Raw genomic sequence first — 19,120 nt, forward strand, 5'->3', positions numbered from 1 at the left:
ATCAACATTGGTACGTGCAGATACACATGATACACAGAAATTTAATGATCTCTGCTATAAAGCGATATAAAATCTCAGAATGGATCTGTGTAATTGCTGTGGATTGAAGGAGTCACCTTGATGTGTATAGCACTGCTGATATCAAGTCTGATATGAGACAATTTTGATGGCAATGATTTCAGATGATGAATGGATTCCTAAGTATCTTGATCCAGTCCTGAGGTAGAATCCACTATTTCCAGTCACTGCACAATTACTGGAAACACCACCAATAATATTGCCTGAGGATATTGGATAGCCTCTGGTTAGTATCACTGAACTACTGAATTGATTGCATAGTCTCGCCCAAGGCTGGTTATCATTGATTCAATAATCCTTTTGACTGGGATTGCCAATTAATATAATATAGTAAACACCAATGGAAGCCAGAGCTTGGGTTGCTCTTATCTTGCTTGAACAATTATTCTTATGTCCACCATGTCTCAGATGAAGTAGGGAATATGGACACCTTGATGTCTGTTGAAACCAGTGTTATGAGACTCGGACTCGCCTCTGACTCGGAAAGTCAAAATCCAACTCGGACTCGGACTCGGCGACCGGACTCAGCCAGGACACGGCAAGGACTCGGAAAATCATACAAGTATAATAATGAACTTTTGAAGGAAAAAATTGAATAACATAATATAAAGTTGAAGATTTAAGATTTAAGATTCAATCCTTAATAGATTCTTGACATGCCAAATCATTTTCAGAATTCATATACATTGTAAAAAAAATCTCTATCTTTTAAATTTTAAAAATAAAAAAAAATTTAATTTTTTTTTTAAAAAATAATAAAAAAATAAAAAAATCAGAGTCCTGGGTTCTGGACTTGCCCAGGACTCGGCAGCCCTTGGACTCGGCGAGTCCACGTGGACTCTGCCAGGACTTGGCCGAGTCCGAGTCCAAAGGCAGATTGCCTCGGAAACATGGACTCTGCCTCAGACTCGCAGAGTCCTGGCATGACTCGGCGAGTCCCGTAACACTGGTTGAAACGCAGCAATATTAATCAGTTGTTGAATTCTGATTGAGCGATATATATAGCTCTGTGTATGCTGTGACTCCTGAGAATATAATGAGGCTTGATCGCTAGTGTTATAACCATGTCATACATATGATTTTCTGAAACCTCTGTAGAGACGGATAATCCACTTGAATCCAATTACTCTATGATGTGCAGATTTATCTATGATGTCATCCTTGGAAATCCAACTGTCTTCCCACAATCTAGAGGTGCTGGCTCAAGATTGAAACTAAGATTAGATGGTCTACCAAGACGTAGATGTTCTGATCTTGTGATAATTGCTGATAGGGAGATTGTGATTTGTAATGCTGTAACTAGCTGATGAATCTCATCTTCAACTACAATGAATTTTCTAGTTAGTCTAATAAGATCACCAAAATGACTTCACCTTATTGGAGTAACTAGTAGACGAGAGAGGATATATCACCTATTAAATTGCTCTCCAAGTCTAACTCCTTAGTGGGAATTGAAAACATAAAAATAGATGAACTCCAAATTGACGACCATGAATAACAAAGTAGCTTGCCTAAATAGGAAATGATAGGTCCTAAATCTCAAAGAGACAGTCCCAAAAGTGGGCACCCAAATTCAAATTATAAAATTATGTCTAACTTAAATTAAAGTAGTGTACAAGTGCGCCTCTTTAATTGGGCCCCCTTGTGTGACAATTAACTCCCAAGAAGCATCAGAGTTGATTGCAACATAGAATAGGTCTAGCCTAAATAGGGGATGTGACAATCTTCCCTTTCAAGAATTGCATGCCCTCAAGCAATCCCAATGTTGATCCTAGGCATGTTGGTACAAGTGAATCATGAAGTTTTTGAACCCATGAACTCACTACAAAATTCTGCACAAACATAAAGAGGAAAATGGTTGTGGTCATTCAAGTGTTCAGTTTAGTCAAATCCCCGCTTTGGTGTTTCCATCTCCACGGACAGTGTTTAGACATGGTAAGATTAGTGGTAGATAACCGAAATGGAGATAAAAATAATGATAATATTAAATAGAAACAATAAGATGAAGACAATAATGCCCAAAAGACCCAAGATATGGAGAGCGAACTCCATAAAGGCAAGCAAAGAGTTTGATTGCATGACATGTAGTTAAATATGAGAGCTTGGAAAGATTGCTAATGGTGGAAACCTGCAACAAAAGTGAATATGGGAGTGCAAAATGGTTATAGATGGCTGTGGGAAGAACCCAAGACACTGAACAGTGCAAGAATGAAAAAGGAAGAAGCAAGAATGAGATTGTAGAAAGAGCTATTGCATGCAAATGAGGGTTTTTGAACAACCTAGATGGACTCTTGTCCAAAAAATCCATCATCATGGGCATTACAACCATAGAGTGGTAGGTTTGTAATGTTCAAATAGTCCTCTACATGTCTGTAGATTCGTGGACAAGATTGCATCGCGCAAACGTATACATGGTGCACACATGTGTGAAGACTATAAGGATTTCATTACATAGATTTGAGCTAGATGGCAAGTTGGAAAGATGAAAACTATAAGCGAGGGTGATAGGAATCGTATCTTAGACTAGAATTGGATAATATGCAGAAATAGCATCTTATAGAGGGGTGTAAAATATACTCCATTTATAAAGTGATGATGGGACAAATGGTGATTTGTTTGGTTGATAGTATAGAAAATTTTAATGTCATCAATGAAGATTTGGCAGTGGGATGTGGAATACAAGTTGAGGTATTTGTAATGTCCCCATTTTTAGCAAGTCTCTGCAGTTGGCTTGGTTAGTTCACCATTGTGATCCTCGTGAGATGACAATGGGATTTGAGGGTCTCAGTTGTGGGGTTATAGGCTTTCCAGCAACCCATAGTATCTTTTGACTCCGTTTGAAGGACTTACTATTTAAAGTAAGTCAAATTGTTGGTCCAATGGGCTCAGTTGAATTAGAAGAGTTGAGTAATGCTCTCGGTTTTTATTTCTAGCTTTTGGTTTGGGTTCAAAGAATCTTGCAAGGGAGCGTCTATTTATAGTAAGTCAACCCCACCAGGTTCATTCATCATCTTCCTTCATCACAATCACTTTGGTGTTGTCTGATTTCGATTCTGATGTTTATTCAGTTGTTTTCGGAAGATGGGTGAATTACCATTATTATTCATCTAAATATGCTGAGGTTGTTATTTTCTGTAATAAACCTTTGCCCTATAACTTTATAACACCAATTTCTTTTACTAAATTAATAGTTTGGCAATTTGTCAAACACTTGGAAAACATTCCCACTCTATGCCAACTCCCTTTGAGCTATAGTGTTAATGAGACATTCCTTGTTTTGAATGTTTGAATATAAATAATGGTAAAGAAAAGACAATGCTAAATTTTAACAATTCACTAATCAACCAGTTCTGAAATCAAAATGCTATTGCAACATTATTTATATGAACTCAATGGACATTTAAAATTACATAGTGCGGAACCTATGATTACTCCAACATTCTTCAATGCTGATTGTAACAGTAAGTATGAGCTCCCCACATGAAACACAGTCCCCAAATTGAGTTCACAAGCAACTAATTAATGATTGCAGGTCTCTAATTGTTTGTTCCAGGCCTGCATTGATGCCTAATGTTGTCTTAGGAAAGGGACGACAACCTCCAATGATACCCAACCACCTCTCAAAACAATCGGAGGTGCTCTAAAATCTGATTGCTGCCCTCCAATAACTGATTGCAGCCTTCCACAAAGTCTGAAATCACTGTCAAATATAGCTTCAGCAGCCACAGTACATTCCTCTTATAACCATGCCAAGCAGTAGACGATAATGGCGTTCCAAATCACAAGTTCTCCAGTCACAATGAAATTTCCAAGTACTGTAATAACAGTTGGGAAATACGATAATTTAATTCAGACAATTCTTAGAACTAATTCACAATACCTCAGCTGTGAATTACCAGGCACTTCTTAATTCCAAACCCTTATACTTCAGCAAGGGCAAAGAAATCCACAAACTCAGAAACTCTTCGTAGGCAACAAAAGAAAATAATCAATCAAATGCTTTACTCATCAAATGGGCTCATATTATAATCTCCAAATGGCACAAAGTTTCCCAAATGAACTTCACTTAAGAAGCTTCCCACACACAACATTAAAACATAATAAAGTGTCATTATAAACTAATTTATTAATTGTTTTTGGCTTCAAAAATGACCTTTTCCACCATAACTTCAAATTCTGACATGTAAGGCCACTGTTTCTTATTCCCATGATTTAAAACTTTTCATCCCGGTTCCAACAAGCTATGCTACTGAGGTGACCAACCAACAACATCAACAAAAATAGCAACCTTAGCGTATTTAGATGAATAATAATAATAATTCACCTGTCTTGTGAAAACAACTGAAGAAGCATAAAAATTGAAACCTGACAACACCAAAGTGATCCTGATGATGAAAGACGATGAATGAACTTGATAGGGTGACTTACTATAAATAGACGCTCTCTCCAAGATTCTTGGAGCCCAAACGGGAAGCTCGGAATAAAAACTAAGAGCATCCTCCAACTCATCTGACTCAATTGAGCACATCAAAACCAATAGATTGACTTACTATAAATAGTAAGTCCCTGAGACAGAGCCAAAACACACCATAGATTGTTGGAAAGCCTATAACCACACAATTGAGATCCTCAAATCCTACTATCATCTCACAAGGGTTGCGATGGTGAATTGACCTAGTCAACTACAAGAACCTTCTAAAAATGGGGACATTACATTTTTGTTAATGTTGTATGTTGGTCACCTTAGTATCACATCTCATTGGAATAGGGATGAAAAGTTTTAGATCATGGGCACAAGAAACTATGGCCTTGTGTGTCAGAATATTATCTTATGGTGGAAAATGTTGTTTTTGTGAACCAAAAGTAATTAATTATTATATTATATGGCATTATGTTATATTTTAATGTTGTGTTGAGGAAGCTTCTTAAATGAAGTTGTATTTAGAAAACTTTGTGCGATTTGGAGATTATAAATATGAGCCCATTTGATGGGAAAAGCATCCAATTGATTATTTTCTTTTGTTGTTGATTAAGAATTTCTGAGTTTACGGATCTCTTTGCCATTGCTGAAGTATAAGGGTTTGGAATTGAGAAGTGCCTGGTAATTCACAGTTGAGGTATTGTGAATTATTTTTTAGCATTATTATTATCTTCTCATACTGTCTTTCTTTTGTGGCTTGAGAAACAATTTATTACTATGGGTTTGGAGTTTAAATTGATTTTTCAATTCACTGCTGAAAATATAATGGATTGTGTTTGGTTGCTTAATATGATTTGGGCGACCATCTGGAGATTAGATTTGTGAATTTGTTGCAACCTATTGACTGTTGTTCCTATGAATAGAAGGCCGTAAACTCATTTCAGCTTGAGTTGTTTTCCTACTATGATATTCATACAATGGCAGCTTGTTTAATTAAGGGTTTGTGCATCTGCTTATAGCTGTTATTGGGCATCTGATTTGGTGGCAATTTTGGAGAGATATTTGCTGCAAATTGGTGTGAATTGGTGGCTGTGTGAGTGCCATTAAAACCTCTTGTTTGGGCATCTATGTGGCTGTTAGTTTGGGCGATTATCTAAGAAGAATAATCTGCATATTGAGAGATAAATTTGTCCTATCAGCCTGCTTGTTTTCGCACCAACATTTTTTGTGATTGGCATGTTTTCTTGAAAATGAATGAATGAAAGATTTTTAATGACGTCCACAAGGCCATAAGCCTAAGGGACCCGCATAGAACTCCTATTCAGTTTGATGCAATTTCTCCAGCCTATCTCTTTTGTTGTGAATCTGCATAAGTAAGATGGCCTCCTTCAGGAGTCTCAGTCCTTCGAAAAAGTCTTTTATGTTGTTCACTTTTAACGTTTCTTTGTGTTGGTTGTGAATGTCTTAGTATGCCATACAATCTCCAGATAGTGCCACTCTGTTTCCACCACACCCTCGTTGCAAAATATACAAATTTTGTCCTCCCACTCTTCCTTAAGGACCTTCCATCTACCGGTTTCACATCTCAAATAGTGGGAACCAGATCTCAATTGAGTGATTAGGATTCTTGCCTTTTCTTTGATCTCTACTCCTAAATATTCTTTGTCATCATGTTCGCATGTGGGATTAAATTCTTTGACATAATTGGCTTTTTTTCTACCTAACTGATTTCTTGCTACCTAGAGCATTGAGCCACATTCAAGGCCTATATCGGGCTGATCATTGGGTGTTGGAGCTGGACAATTCTTCTCATAGAATTCAAGCACCATTTTTGGTGTTGGTTCTCACTATTATGACATTACCTCTCTAGTCAAGTACATGCATTAAAGACTCAATTTGGTGGGATCAAATGTCATAGTATTACTAGTTTTTGAGGTTGTGTTTATGCAAATCATTGATTGTCTGCTTGGTATTCACATTTATCAGGTTCCAATCAAACTCATTGTATTTGAATAATCATCGTATGCTGAATTTGGGAATTAATAAATGTAGATCAGTTCTAAGAATTGAGCTTGTTAGCATGAGTTATTTATATCTGCTGAATTTTTCATTACATCTTCAGTACTACATTTGGGTTTTATTTCATTTCTAAATATCGAAAGCATATATTCTCAAAAAAAAAACAAGTAGATACCAAACATCACATATAGTTATAAGCAAAGTTGCATGCCAAGTGTTCAACGAAATGTCAAACTATTCATTAGAAAACAAAATTGATGTTTGGTTGAGCTATAACCAGTCCGAGTTATTACAGTGGTATTAGAGCAGTTTCCTGCCATCCTATGGGGTAGGAATTTATTATTATTATTTCAGATCTATTTTTGTTTCGGGAGTGGCCAACACTCTAGCTTTTTCAAGCAAATGGAGAGGTATAGGAGGCCTAGTAATTTCGGGACCTAGTGCAGTAATGAGGAAGATAGCAGGAAAATAAATGCCTTGGGAGAGAGTATAGAAAGACTTAGTAAACCTTACCAAAGGCTAGTGGAGAGACTATCAGATCTTGAGACGGTTGACAAGGCAGCGAGGTATATGGTTTCTTCCTTTAGAAGGTCAGCAGGAGGGAGGCTTGAGTTTTCCTCGAAAGGTGTCCATGATGCAGATGTACCTATATTTAGTATGACACCTACTAGTCCTATCTACTGTGTTGATGATGGACTTATTTCACAGGAATATGTTGTAATGTCCCCATTTTTCCTAGCATTGGAGTTTTAGGGATTAGCCTATTTTTGTGATCCTCGTTCGCTAATTATTGTGGATAAATGGTAGCTTGGCTTGGGAGGGTCTTTTCTTCTCCACATTTTAGTAAGCTATAGGTTGTGGTCTTCGTTTGGCTCAAATCGGAGTGCATTTGGGCTTAGTTTTGTGTACTTACTATTTGTGGTAAATTGGTGTTAATTGAAATAGACCTTTTCTATTTTTGGAAAGTGCATTTGGTCACATAAAGAAATAATAGGTATGACTCCTATTTTAGACGACATATTTATATGATGAGTATTTTGGAAGTTATTATATATTTAGTGGCCAAATTATTATTAATTATTATATGGCTTATTATAAAGTTATAATTTAACTTTATAATTTCACTTAAGTTGAGATTTGAGTTATTATTGGAAAGTGTCATTTATTAATTAGTTAAGCCAAGTCAAGTGAGAGAATCTAAAGGAAGTTTCTAATTAATATTGTGTGGTGAAGCTTCTAAAGTGAAGTTACATTATGACAACAAAAGGTAATTTGGAGGTTATAAATACAAGCCCATTTGTTGAGAAAAGCATGCTTAAATATTTATTTTCTTGTTTTTGCCTTTGTGGCTTTTTTCTGAGGTTCTGAATTTTGATGCCCTTGCTGAGGTATAAGGGTTTTTATGCTGAGAAGTGGATTGTAATTCACAGCTAAAGTATTGTGAATTAGATTATAAGAATCGTTTTAAATCATTGCTAATGTATAGTGATTTAATTAGATTTTGGGACATTGGTTGAATCTTCTCTACTGTATTCTTTGTGGCTGAGGAGTGATTGTTGGTTAGAATGATTTAGTCTCTTCTCTTACTGTATTGACTGTGGCTGAGAGGGCAATTCTATCTTGGAGAGTTTGATAATTTACATCTCTGACTTCTAGTAATTTCTAATTTGGATTTCTCAAGGCTGGACATTTCTAGTTTTGCTGGTGATAAAATCTTTATGTGATTGTAAGTGAGAATTGTCTGAAGCATATTAAGTTGATGAATAAATTCAGAATTTGATGTGAGCCATTTGTTGTTATAGATTTAAATGTGCAAATTCACATGGCAGATTTATATACTAGTCCTTGATATTTATTTGAGCAATATATAAGGCTATAAGTTAACTGAATTTGTGAGCAATTGTTGCATTTTCCAATACCATGTTTCGGAATATTAAATACCATAAATTCAGTGATAATTGGGTTGTCTAAGAAGTATTTGTTGAACTATCAAATTTCTGAATAAGTGGTATTGCTAGAAGCATAACGAAATAGAGTTATTATAGTGGTATCAGTGCGGTTTCTTGCCAGCCTACAAGAATTGGGCCCAGTTATTATTTTGGTCGGATCTTACTTTTGATATTGTCAAATTAATTTTGTGTTTAGTATAGTGACATGGATGGTGATAGGAGATTTATTCTAGGTAGATATTATACTTACAGAAGACATACTTCTCTGCCTAGGGATGGAGAATTTGAGATACAGGGTATTGTAAAACAGTTGGATGATGCAATTGCTGGCATGAGTCCCCAGGATTATGCATTTGATGTTGATTTGATGATAGTGGGAGTAGGAGCATGCGATGATACAGTCATATCGATGTTGGCGACTACTATGCCGATTGAGCCATCTATGGAGGAATTTAGCAATATGCATGCAGTTGTTGATGTGTGTTCTGATGATGGCGCACATGTTGAGGATTATGAGTTTTCATCAACAGTAGATTCGGTTCAGTTTCCTGTTGTGGCAATTAGTATTGTTCCTTTGTCTGCATATTTTGATGTGGCAACACCTATTGTTGATACAGTTAACATGAGTGCATATGGTTCGCTTGTAGCTACACCTTTTTCAGTGATTATTGGTGATGATCAGGACTCCCGTCTAATATATATCATGTGGGTGGATACAGGGAAGAAGAGGATGGATAGATCTTCTATGGAGTTCCCTTCAGGTGACATTCTGACTTCTACATCATTTGCACAAGTTTTGGGTGTGAGGCTGTAGAACATGTGGTTGTTCCTGATGATGCTTGGTTGCAGTTGGTTTAGTGTCTACAGAGATGTCACGCACTTCTTCATTTGGGATCCAGGTAGAGGTTGGAGTTCATTGAATAGCCGCATTTCAATAAGCTGCAGGTTGGTCTTCATTTGGCTCAAATCAGACTTCGTTTGGGCTTAATTTTGTGTGCTTATAATTTGTGGTAAGTTGGTGTTGATTGAGATGGAGCCTTTTTATTTTTGGAAAGTGCATTTGGTCACATGGGGAAATAATAGGTATGACTCCTATTTCAGACGACATATCTAAATGATGAGCATTTTGGGAGTTATTATATCTTTAGTGGCCAAATTATTATTAATTATTAAATGGCTTATTATAAAGTTATATTTAACTTTATAATTTCATTTAAGTTGAGAGTTGAGTTATCATTGGAAAGTGTCATTTTATTAATTAGTTAAGCCAAGTCAAGTGAGAGAGTCTGAAAGAAGCTTCTAATTAATGTTGTGTGGTGAGCTTCTTGAGTGAAGTTACATTTTGGCAACAAAAGTGAATTTGGAGGTTATAAATACAAGCCCATTTGTTGAGAAAAGCATGCTTGGATATTTAATTACTTTTGTTGCCTATGTCTTTTTTTGAGGTTCTGAATTTTGATGCCCTTGCTGAGGTATAAGGGTTTTTATGCTAAAAAGTGGTTTTTTATTCACAGCTGAGATATTGTGATTTAGTTACTAAGAATTGTTTTGAATCACTGCTGAAGTATAGTGATTTAATTAGATTTCGGGATATTAGTTGAATCTTCTCTACTATATTCTCTGTGGCTAAGGAGTGATTGTTGGTTGGAACGATTAAGTGTCTTCTCTTACTGTATTGACTATAGCCGAGAGGGCAATTCTATCTTGGAGAGTTTGGTAATTTACATATCTAATTTCTAATTATTTCTGATTTGGATTTCTCAAGGCTGGACGTTTGTGGTTTTGCTGGTGATAAAATCTTTATGTGATTGCAAGCAGGAATTGTCTGAAGCATACTAAGTTAATGAATAAATTCAGAATTTGATGTGAGCCATTTGTTGTTACAGATTTAAATGTGCAAATTCACGTGGCAGATTTATATACTTGTCTTTGATATTTATTTGAGCAATGTATAAGGCTATAAGTTAACTAAATTTGTGAACAATTGTTGCATTTTCCAATACTGTGTTTCGGAATATTAAATACCATATATTCAATGAGAATTGGGTTGTCTGAGAAATTTTTGTTGAAATGCCAAATGTCTAAATAAGTGGTATTGCTAGAAGCATAAGCAAACAAAGTTATTACACATATGGTTCTATCAATGACAACAGACGATAGTGGTACTGAGCTTCAAGAGGTTGAGGCTCCTAGAGTTGTTCTTACAATTAGTGCAGAGACAATTGATGCAGTTGTTACCACTGATACTTTCGGCTCTCTCGAGTAGGGGATTATTATTGGAGATTTGTATGTGAGTTTTTGTATTATTACTCTAGAACAGGAAGTAGGTGCTTCTTCAAGTGGGACAAATGCATGTATGGAGTCACTTAGCTATGATGCTTTTGATTTGGGTGTTATAGTCAGGACAGTAGATGTGGGTTCATGCTCTAGCATTATTAATTAACAACTTGACATCAAGTCATGTGTGTGAAGTCAAGTGTCAACAATTGAGGCTTTATTAAGAGATGTGGATGCAGATAGTATGGACACATCTGATGATCCATTTGATGATGTGATGAGTTGTACTAGGTATGATACCTCTTGCTAGTTATTGGGTGATGACTTCGAGGAGGTTCTAGATAGGTCCCAAGATAAGGATTTACAGGAACTTTCTGTTGAGAAGGAAGTAGAGTCATGTGCAGAGTGCAATACAGCGAGGGCTTTTGCCTCTTTGGGGGAGGTGTTGGTTGAGGCACTGAGTAGTTGTACCTCGATTGCAAATGTGTGCGAGGTCGATAGCACACATGCAGTGAGCGATATTGTGATGGGCAATTCTAATTCAGTTTCCTATCACAGTGTAGTTAGTCAGACATAGAGCTTGCATAGGAGGTAGGGATTATAGTGGCATTATGTGACCAGTCAATTGAAGGTGAGTGAAAGTGACATTTCTTCAGCTTTTGAGCATTATGATGCGATTCTTCAGATTTTAACCACATATGGTTGGGGTGCTCGTATGTCTGATGAGCACAATGATAGTACTCTTTCTCTAGCAAAGGTTCATGCACTTTGAGAGGCTGTCAAAATGTTAAAGAATAACTATTCGCAGTTAGTTGTTGACAATTATTACCTTCTGGAGTGGGATAGAACCTGTTATGAGACATTGTTAGAGAAAGAGGAGGTGGTTGAGTTCACCCAGGAGCTTGAGGTGACTATGGACTCTCTTTAGTGTGCTCAATTGGCCCTTCAAGAGTCAGAGTCACAGTTGGATGAGGTTACCATGGAGTTGGAGGGATACGGTCGACACCAGCCCTAGACCTTGTTCAATGGCATATTGTGGTTGGTGGTGAGTTTGTTACCCCAGTTGGGGATGAGGGACATGATGAAGTTGCTATTACCAATTTAGCTTACTTCCTAAATTGCTATGTTGTACTTGCCTATATACTACACTAGGTGTTTTAAGTTGTTGAGCATATATATTACAGAATGGTTTGGATGCAGAATGTAAAGTACAGAATTCAATAAACAAGAGAAGTTGATCATTTTTTGTTCAAGATACAATACAAGTACCAAAACAATACACTTTACTGAAATATATTTCAGAACTGTTTTGATAAGGTACAAAGTGTTCAACTTTTAAACAGTACTTAATACAATGCATTTAGATACCACACAAGCATTCTCAACTCCTAATATAATATCTAAATAAACACATTGTATAAATAGAAAAGTACTGAAAAGATAAGGGGAAAGGCCTCCATTGCCTGAATAAAAGGATTGTTGACCTAAATGTTGAAAAAGGTTTGAGACCTCATCTCCGTCTGGGAATAGACCTGCAAAAACGTAAAAAAGAGGAGAGTCAGTTCATACGAACTGAGCAGTGGAAACCATTCTGATTATCTCTACACTACTTAGTGTTCCTACAACGTAATTATTCAGATAACTAAATTAAAAGATGTGAAGGCAAGAAAGATATCTAAAAGCAAAGCAGGTTGTATGTTTAATAAGTTTGTTTCATGTGCAGATACAGGTACGAAGTTTGAGGTTGTTGAAGGATCTTGCATAAGTTACACGCATGAAGCCTTTCAATTGAGATTTGTAGAGGCCAAGACTGAATGACTAAGGAGACTATCAAAGGGACACGCATAAACTACAAGCGTGAAACCTTCTGATCAAATAATGTAGAGGCAAAGATGTGGGGCAACTGTTGAGTGGGCATACATAAATTACAAGTATGGGACCTTCTAGTTGAATCATAGCAGAAGATTAAAGACACGAGGAGATTGTCAAAGGGACAAACATAAATTACAAGTATGAAACCTTTTAGTTGAATCATGTAGGGCATATGAAATTCTTAGTCTACAAGCTAAGGGAAAATAGCAGATAGAGAATAGAGAAATCAGCCAATCAAAGTTAAGAAAACATTTGTAAAAGAATGTCTTTATTGCATAAAAAGTAAAAGATGTGTCAAATCTCAGATTTTATGACAAAGAAAATCAGAAAAAAGAATATATTAAACCATATAGATCTGCTGATCAGAATATGTAATGAAACTAAGTAAAGCCACAAGCTAAACCAGCAAGGAAGATGCTCAAATAAATGTTCATTCATGAGGTCATGGGAGTTGATTCAGTAGCAGATAAACACTAGGATTTATTATAGTCAAGCAAGAAAGATATTGTGCATAACTATTTTGTAATCATTATTTTGCGAATTGAAATCAAAATGTAGAATCAATAATTTTCAGATTCAGTTCTGATTGTTCAAACAAGGAGTATCAGTTACAAATTTGTTATTATGCAATTAACAAGAGCTTCAAGGTAAACATGATTTTCGGAGTTTCAAGTGTAAGGTGCTACAAGATACTAGTAAATTGAGTATCTACGGGAGAAGTTTTCAAAAAGCAATGATTTTTAACAATCAAAACAATGAAAGATAACAACATATGTGTGCACGGGATACCAAAAGAATACTACAATTAAAGATATAATGAACAATTGTTTCTGGTCAAATGTAGCAAAATATGTTGTTGTAGTAGAAGTCGATACATTTAAGGAAACTAATGTTGTGTACCAAGCCTTGAATTTAAGTAGGCATCATAATTTGTTGGAAATATCAGAACTGGTTCATCAAGCATCAATCGATGCAGCAAAATCTCTCCTTGTAACTACATAAAAGACAACATAGGAGGGGTCCAGGCTATCAAAGAGCAGAGGATGGGTCTATTATAAAAATATTGGGAGCTAGTGAAGGGTACTAAGCTTCCCAAAAGGAGGAAACCCTACGGAATATAGAGCTTGTTGTAGTTGTTTGTGATGCATATCTTGTTGTAGTTCATAGAATGAGGTTTTGAGCCAAATCACAGTAAAACAAGCCAAAATAGAGGAACGGTTTTGTGTAAGCAACTATAAAATACAAGTAATGTAATCCATATTAAAGGAATTGCAGATCTAATCCAGTAAGGGAGCAAACAACAACTACAGAAAACCCTCAAAGATAGCAGAAAATGAGGATCAAACTAGTCTGATACTAAAACAACAAAACTATCAAATATACCCTCAAGGCAACCAGCAGATAAGTATTAAAAAATGGAAGAGGAACTCATGACTACAAATCAAGGAGCTCACAGCAAGCATGAAAAAGATCCAAGGAGTTCACAGGATGAAGGAGAAAGTAACCAGTAGAGAAATAAAGAAATCAGTATAGCACTCAAGTTATAGAGTCAACCCAGTATCAGCACTCATGATATCAGAACCTGTGTTAATCACAGCAGCAATGGAACTCATGCCATCAGCAAACAGGAAGACCATGAAATAGTAGTAATGGCTCACGGAAAGCACCAAAATGGAGGGAAGAAAGCCACGACACATGAACAAAAAGAGCCACAAAATGAAGAAGAATCCTCATGGCGTCTGAATATACCAGCAGATATGGCATTCACAGAATGAAGAAACCAAATGAAGCTTACGGCAAGCAGCATGAAAGCCATGCCATAAAGGAAAAAAAATGATCAAAACCCGTGAAGAAACCATGGTGGCTAGGGTTTGAAAACCCTTATCTATTTCCTCCTCTCATATTTTAACTCCCAAAGCATTGGAATGCCTAGAAGAACTTTACCTTTTATTCATTCCTACAACACACTGCATAATATTCAGGTCCGCCCATAGTAAATTAAAGGAGAGAATACTCTTTATTGACATAATATAACTTTATTTGATGAGAGTATTATTATGTTAATAAATAGTTTTAAATTATTTTGTTCCAAATTTATGAATTGAAATTGTTATTATGTTAATTGATTTATTATTATCAATTAATTAATAATAGTTTTTACTTTAAACAAAATGATTTATTGTAATTGATATTAATAAATTGATAATAATAAATCAATTTATTAATGTTAAGTTAAAATGCAATAATAATAAAAAGCTTACGGGGAGTTACATTTTTTTAATGCCTAAATGCGAGGGGAAGAATTCAATTGGCTATTTTTGGACTTGTATTTCAAATTTTCAAATTTAGGATTTTGAGTCAAATATGGAGCTATTTTTGGCACCTTTTAGAGTCTTCTCAGAATTGTCCGCATTCATTCTTGGTTAAGAGCAGTTTGAGTTTTCCATGCAGTAATGGAGCACCTTAGTGTAGTTAAGGCCGGTTTTGCATGCAGTTCATTATAGGGGCCTGTTTTATGCATATTTTGCATATTTTTGATGAGTTTTGCATGCTATATTTTTGGGTTGATTTTGAAATCCAAGTTAGGCTTTTATGCATGATTTTGAGGAGTTAGAGGCAGTTTTCCAGTTAGCTATCAGTTGGACAGGTGGTTGAGAGCAGTTTTCAGGGGTTTCTTCATAGTTTGGATCAATTTTGACTTATTTTTTCCATTCATATTTCTGATATCCGAATTAGGGTTTTGAGCCCTATTTATTGTACGTTCACCTCATTATGAAATATCTTCTTTCTGGGTCAAATTTTTTGCACATTGCAAATTTTGAGTTGATTGTAAGAGCACTTTGTAGCAAAGGTTTTTCAACATTGGTTATATAGATTCAACGGTTCCTTCTCATTGATTCTCATGCAATATTATGGATTCTTTACTTTTATGTTGTGTTCGTCCTTCATTAAAGTTATATTCCTTATTGCATGTTAGAATCTTGATAAGTGTGATTACAGGTCTTTGTTTGTGTCCTTATTCTTTTTGCAGAAAATTGGTAAAGCCTAGGTTTTCCTTTCAAACAGAAGATTTCAGGTCCTTGCATAGAATCACTTTTGTGGTTGCATGTTTGTCTAAGTATTGTGAATCATTTGTATCTTGGGTAATTAGTGTTAAATAAATTGAAGTTGCATACAAATCATCAGTGTATCACCTCATTTAGATTATTATTCATTATTTGTCATTCACTTCTCATCCCTTTTACTGCATATAATTTAGGTTTTAGGTGATCACTATTTAGGAACTGACCTAGCTTCTAGAGATTCATCTCTCATTTTAGGACAACCCGCCACTCGAGAGAGTTTGCACGTTTCAACAAGATAGCTAGATTCTGCATCTTGCTATAGCCACAATCTTGATTGACAATAGTAGAAAACACATCCGTTTAGGATATGGGTGTCGTACATCTACAAGAGGTGAGAGCATCAATGAAGATGGGCTCTCATGGTGATTTGCTTCTTTCTACTGGAAGTGAATATATTTCTTCTTTCGATACCCCCGGTAGCATTGGACAGTTGGTAGTGTCACTTTTTTAGAGGGATCGACTATAGATTGTGGGGGAGCAAGTTGATGCTACCACATAATTTCTACTGTATTGAGTCATTCATGGAGTATTTGCTTGAGAGTTTAGATTTACAAGAGGATTCATACAAAGTATTTGAGGTACACTCATTTGGTGCTCTCGTGCTATATGATGATTAGTGGGGAAGATTATAAAGACCTTGGCTACAATGCTTCCCAACCTGGTTTATTTGGTTGGGCTTGTTGAGAGGGTTGCCCAATATCCTACCCAGCCAATAATTGTGCAGAGCTGAAAATTGAAGCCATCTCCCGATTTTCGATTTGGTACTGATGAGCCATTGATAGAGATTGGGGCTTTCTATTGGCATTATCCATTGGGGTGTGCTCATCATTTTTCTTTTGACACATAGATAAGGGATTTGCTTTCATGTCGGTGTGGGTTGGCTCCAGTTGCATACCATCCATTATGGGATGGGTTAGCACCCTCTTTTGTAGACGAGATTGGTAGTTGCAAGTTAGACCACTTTCAATATCTACACACCCAAAACAGTTTATTAGAGGTTGGAGTTGGTGGTAGTGATCCATGTACTTATAGGTGTTATTATCTCCATAGTGCAGTTGGGTGTGAGTGTCAATTTGATAGGGACTCAAATTTTGGCAGAGTTGCTAGTTCAATTGGATTGAGTTCTAATGAGTTGTTACTGCCATCAACACCTACAGTTAGTTTCTAGATGATTTTGTCATTGCTATCAGTTATTTGGGTGTTGGTGCTATAGGAGTTGCTTGTACACAACAAGGATAGTACGTAGTTCTACCCTTGGGATGTAGGACTATGATGTTCATTTTGCACTGGGATTGCTTGGGGACAAGTAATCTTAGGGAGGGATAACTATAATGTCCCCATTTTCAATAGGTTCCTACAATTGGCTTGATTAGTTCACCATCATGACCCTCCTGAGTCAACAGTTGGATACGAGGGTCTCAGTTGTAGGCTAATAGGTTTTCGAATAGCCCATGGTATGTTTTGGCTCTATTTGAGGGACTCACTATTTATAGTAAGTCAAATTGTTAGTTCCAATGAGCTCAATTGAGTTAGAAGAGTTGAGTGATGCTCTCAATTTTTATTTTGGGCTTCTAGTTTGGGATCCAAGAATCTTGGAGGGAGTGTCTCTTTATAGGAAGACACCCTGTCAGGTTCATTCATCATCTTTCTTCTTCGGGATCAGTCTAGTGTTATCAAATTTCGATTCTTATGGTTATTCAATTGTTTTCGCAAGATGGGTGAATTACTATTATTCATCTAAATATGTTGAGGTTGCTATTTTTGTTGGTGTTGTATGTTGGTCACCTAGTATCATAGCTCGTTGGAACCAAGATGAAAAATAATTAATTATTATCTAACTTACCCAGTTCTCCCCCTAGCCCTTCGAACTAGGTGAATTTTGAACCAGTCCTTGGTTGTGGTCTCAATTTCCTTTTGCGTTTTACTTGGGTTTGAACCCAAGCAAGATGGTTCCTCTGGCCTAAACCTAAGTAGAACCATGGTCGAACTAAGGAAGGCCAAGTGCGAACCAAGTACAGTTTCACTGAGATACATTCTATAATTTAGTGCAAAAAATCATTATTATAGAATTTAAATAAAGATCTTTAACATTACAAAACAAAATTTTTTTAAGTTGAGATATTTATTACATCAAATTAAACTAGCACTGAATATATCTTCCAGTGAAATTTTTATATCCAATTGTTGATAATTAGCCTTGTCCGATTAATTGGAAGCTTTGAAATGTGATAAGTGATATTTTAAACATTAAACATCTTTAATAGGTGAAGGGAGTTGCAAGCTACTTATATAGCATTTTTCAAGTAGGATGTTAATTACAAACTAACAAGCTCTTTGTACAATGAAAAAGTAATAACAATTTGTTAACTTAGAAAATAGAAAGTCATTAGTGCAATTGATCCCATTGACATTGGCACTATTTGTGAATCGACTAATGCCTTTGATGATGAGAAGAAGAAGATGAAGATTTAGATATTATGAAGTAATTGGGAAATATTTGCTTGTTATTAATAGAGACTAAGAGGTCAATATATACAAAGGAATAAAACAATGTTTCCTTAGGACACATTTGTAAAGAATAGAAACTTTCTATTCTAGCTTAAAGAAAGCGAAAGAAAGCTAACAGATAACTATAGACTAACTAATATTAGAAACATTCTAATATTTACAATAGATTACAAATAGATAACCATTAACTAATAATAAAAGCTTATCTATTATCGTAATACACTCCCTTAATGGTTAAACCATCCAGATCATGAAGCTATCAAAAAGCATAAAAGGCATATTTTGTCTACTCAAAGTGCTCTGCATTGTTTGTTGTGGGCTGCGAACCAAATTGCTTAGATAGGGTAGCTAAACACTTCTAACATTCAACCTACACATGCCCATACTTGTGGCAATAGTTGCATTGAATGTTCTTTTTTCGAGAGCATTCTGAAGCTGTAGCAGATGACTTGTGCTAAGAAGACTGTTGGAACTTGCCTTTATCCTTCTGAAAGGATTTAGCAACAAAGGCTTGCTCTGTGGAGGTGGAGCTGGAACTGCTACCGAATTATTGTTTCCACTGATCTTGCTGAAGTAGAAGTGTGTAGAGTTTTGTGAACTTCAAATCAACACTGGAAGACATGATGTTGAGAGTCTCGATAAAAAACTCGTGGGACTTTGGTAAACCCCGGAGAGTGATAACCACAATGTCCTCTTCCTCCATCTTGCGTCCAATGGCTAACAACTGATCACGAATTTCCTGAATCCTATTCAGGTGAATCAAGAACGATGTTTGCTCATCCATGATAATAGAAAAGAAAGTATTTTTCATGAAGAAAGCTTTGCTTGTGTCAGAAGTCTCATGTAGATTTTTGAGATGTGTCCATATCTTG

At 36.0% G+C, this 19,120-nt stretch overlaps 1 protein-coding gene across 5 annotated transcripts in view; it reads left to right on the forward strand.

The window, feature by feature from the left end:
- Positions 1–19,120, forward strand: part of HEMG2 (Flavin containing amine oxidoreductase family) — a 346,786-nt gene that overhangs the window by 255,317 nt on the left and 72,349 nt on the right. The window lies entirely within an intron of this gene.

Source organism: Cupressus sempervirens, chromosome 4 (assembly GCF_028749045.1).
Source record: "Cupressus sempervirens isolate cs-2001-9-10 chromosome 4, ASM2874904v1, whole genome shotgun sequence".
Taxonomy (NCBI): Eukaryota; Viridiplantae; Streptophyta; class Pinopsida; order Cupressales; family Cupressaceae; genus Cupressus; species Cupressus sempervirens.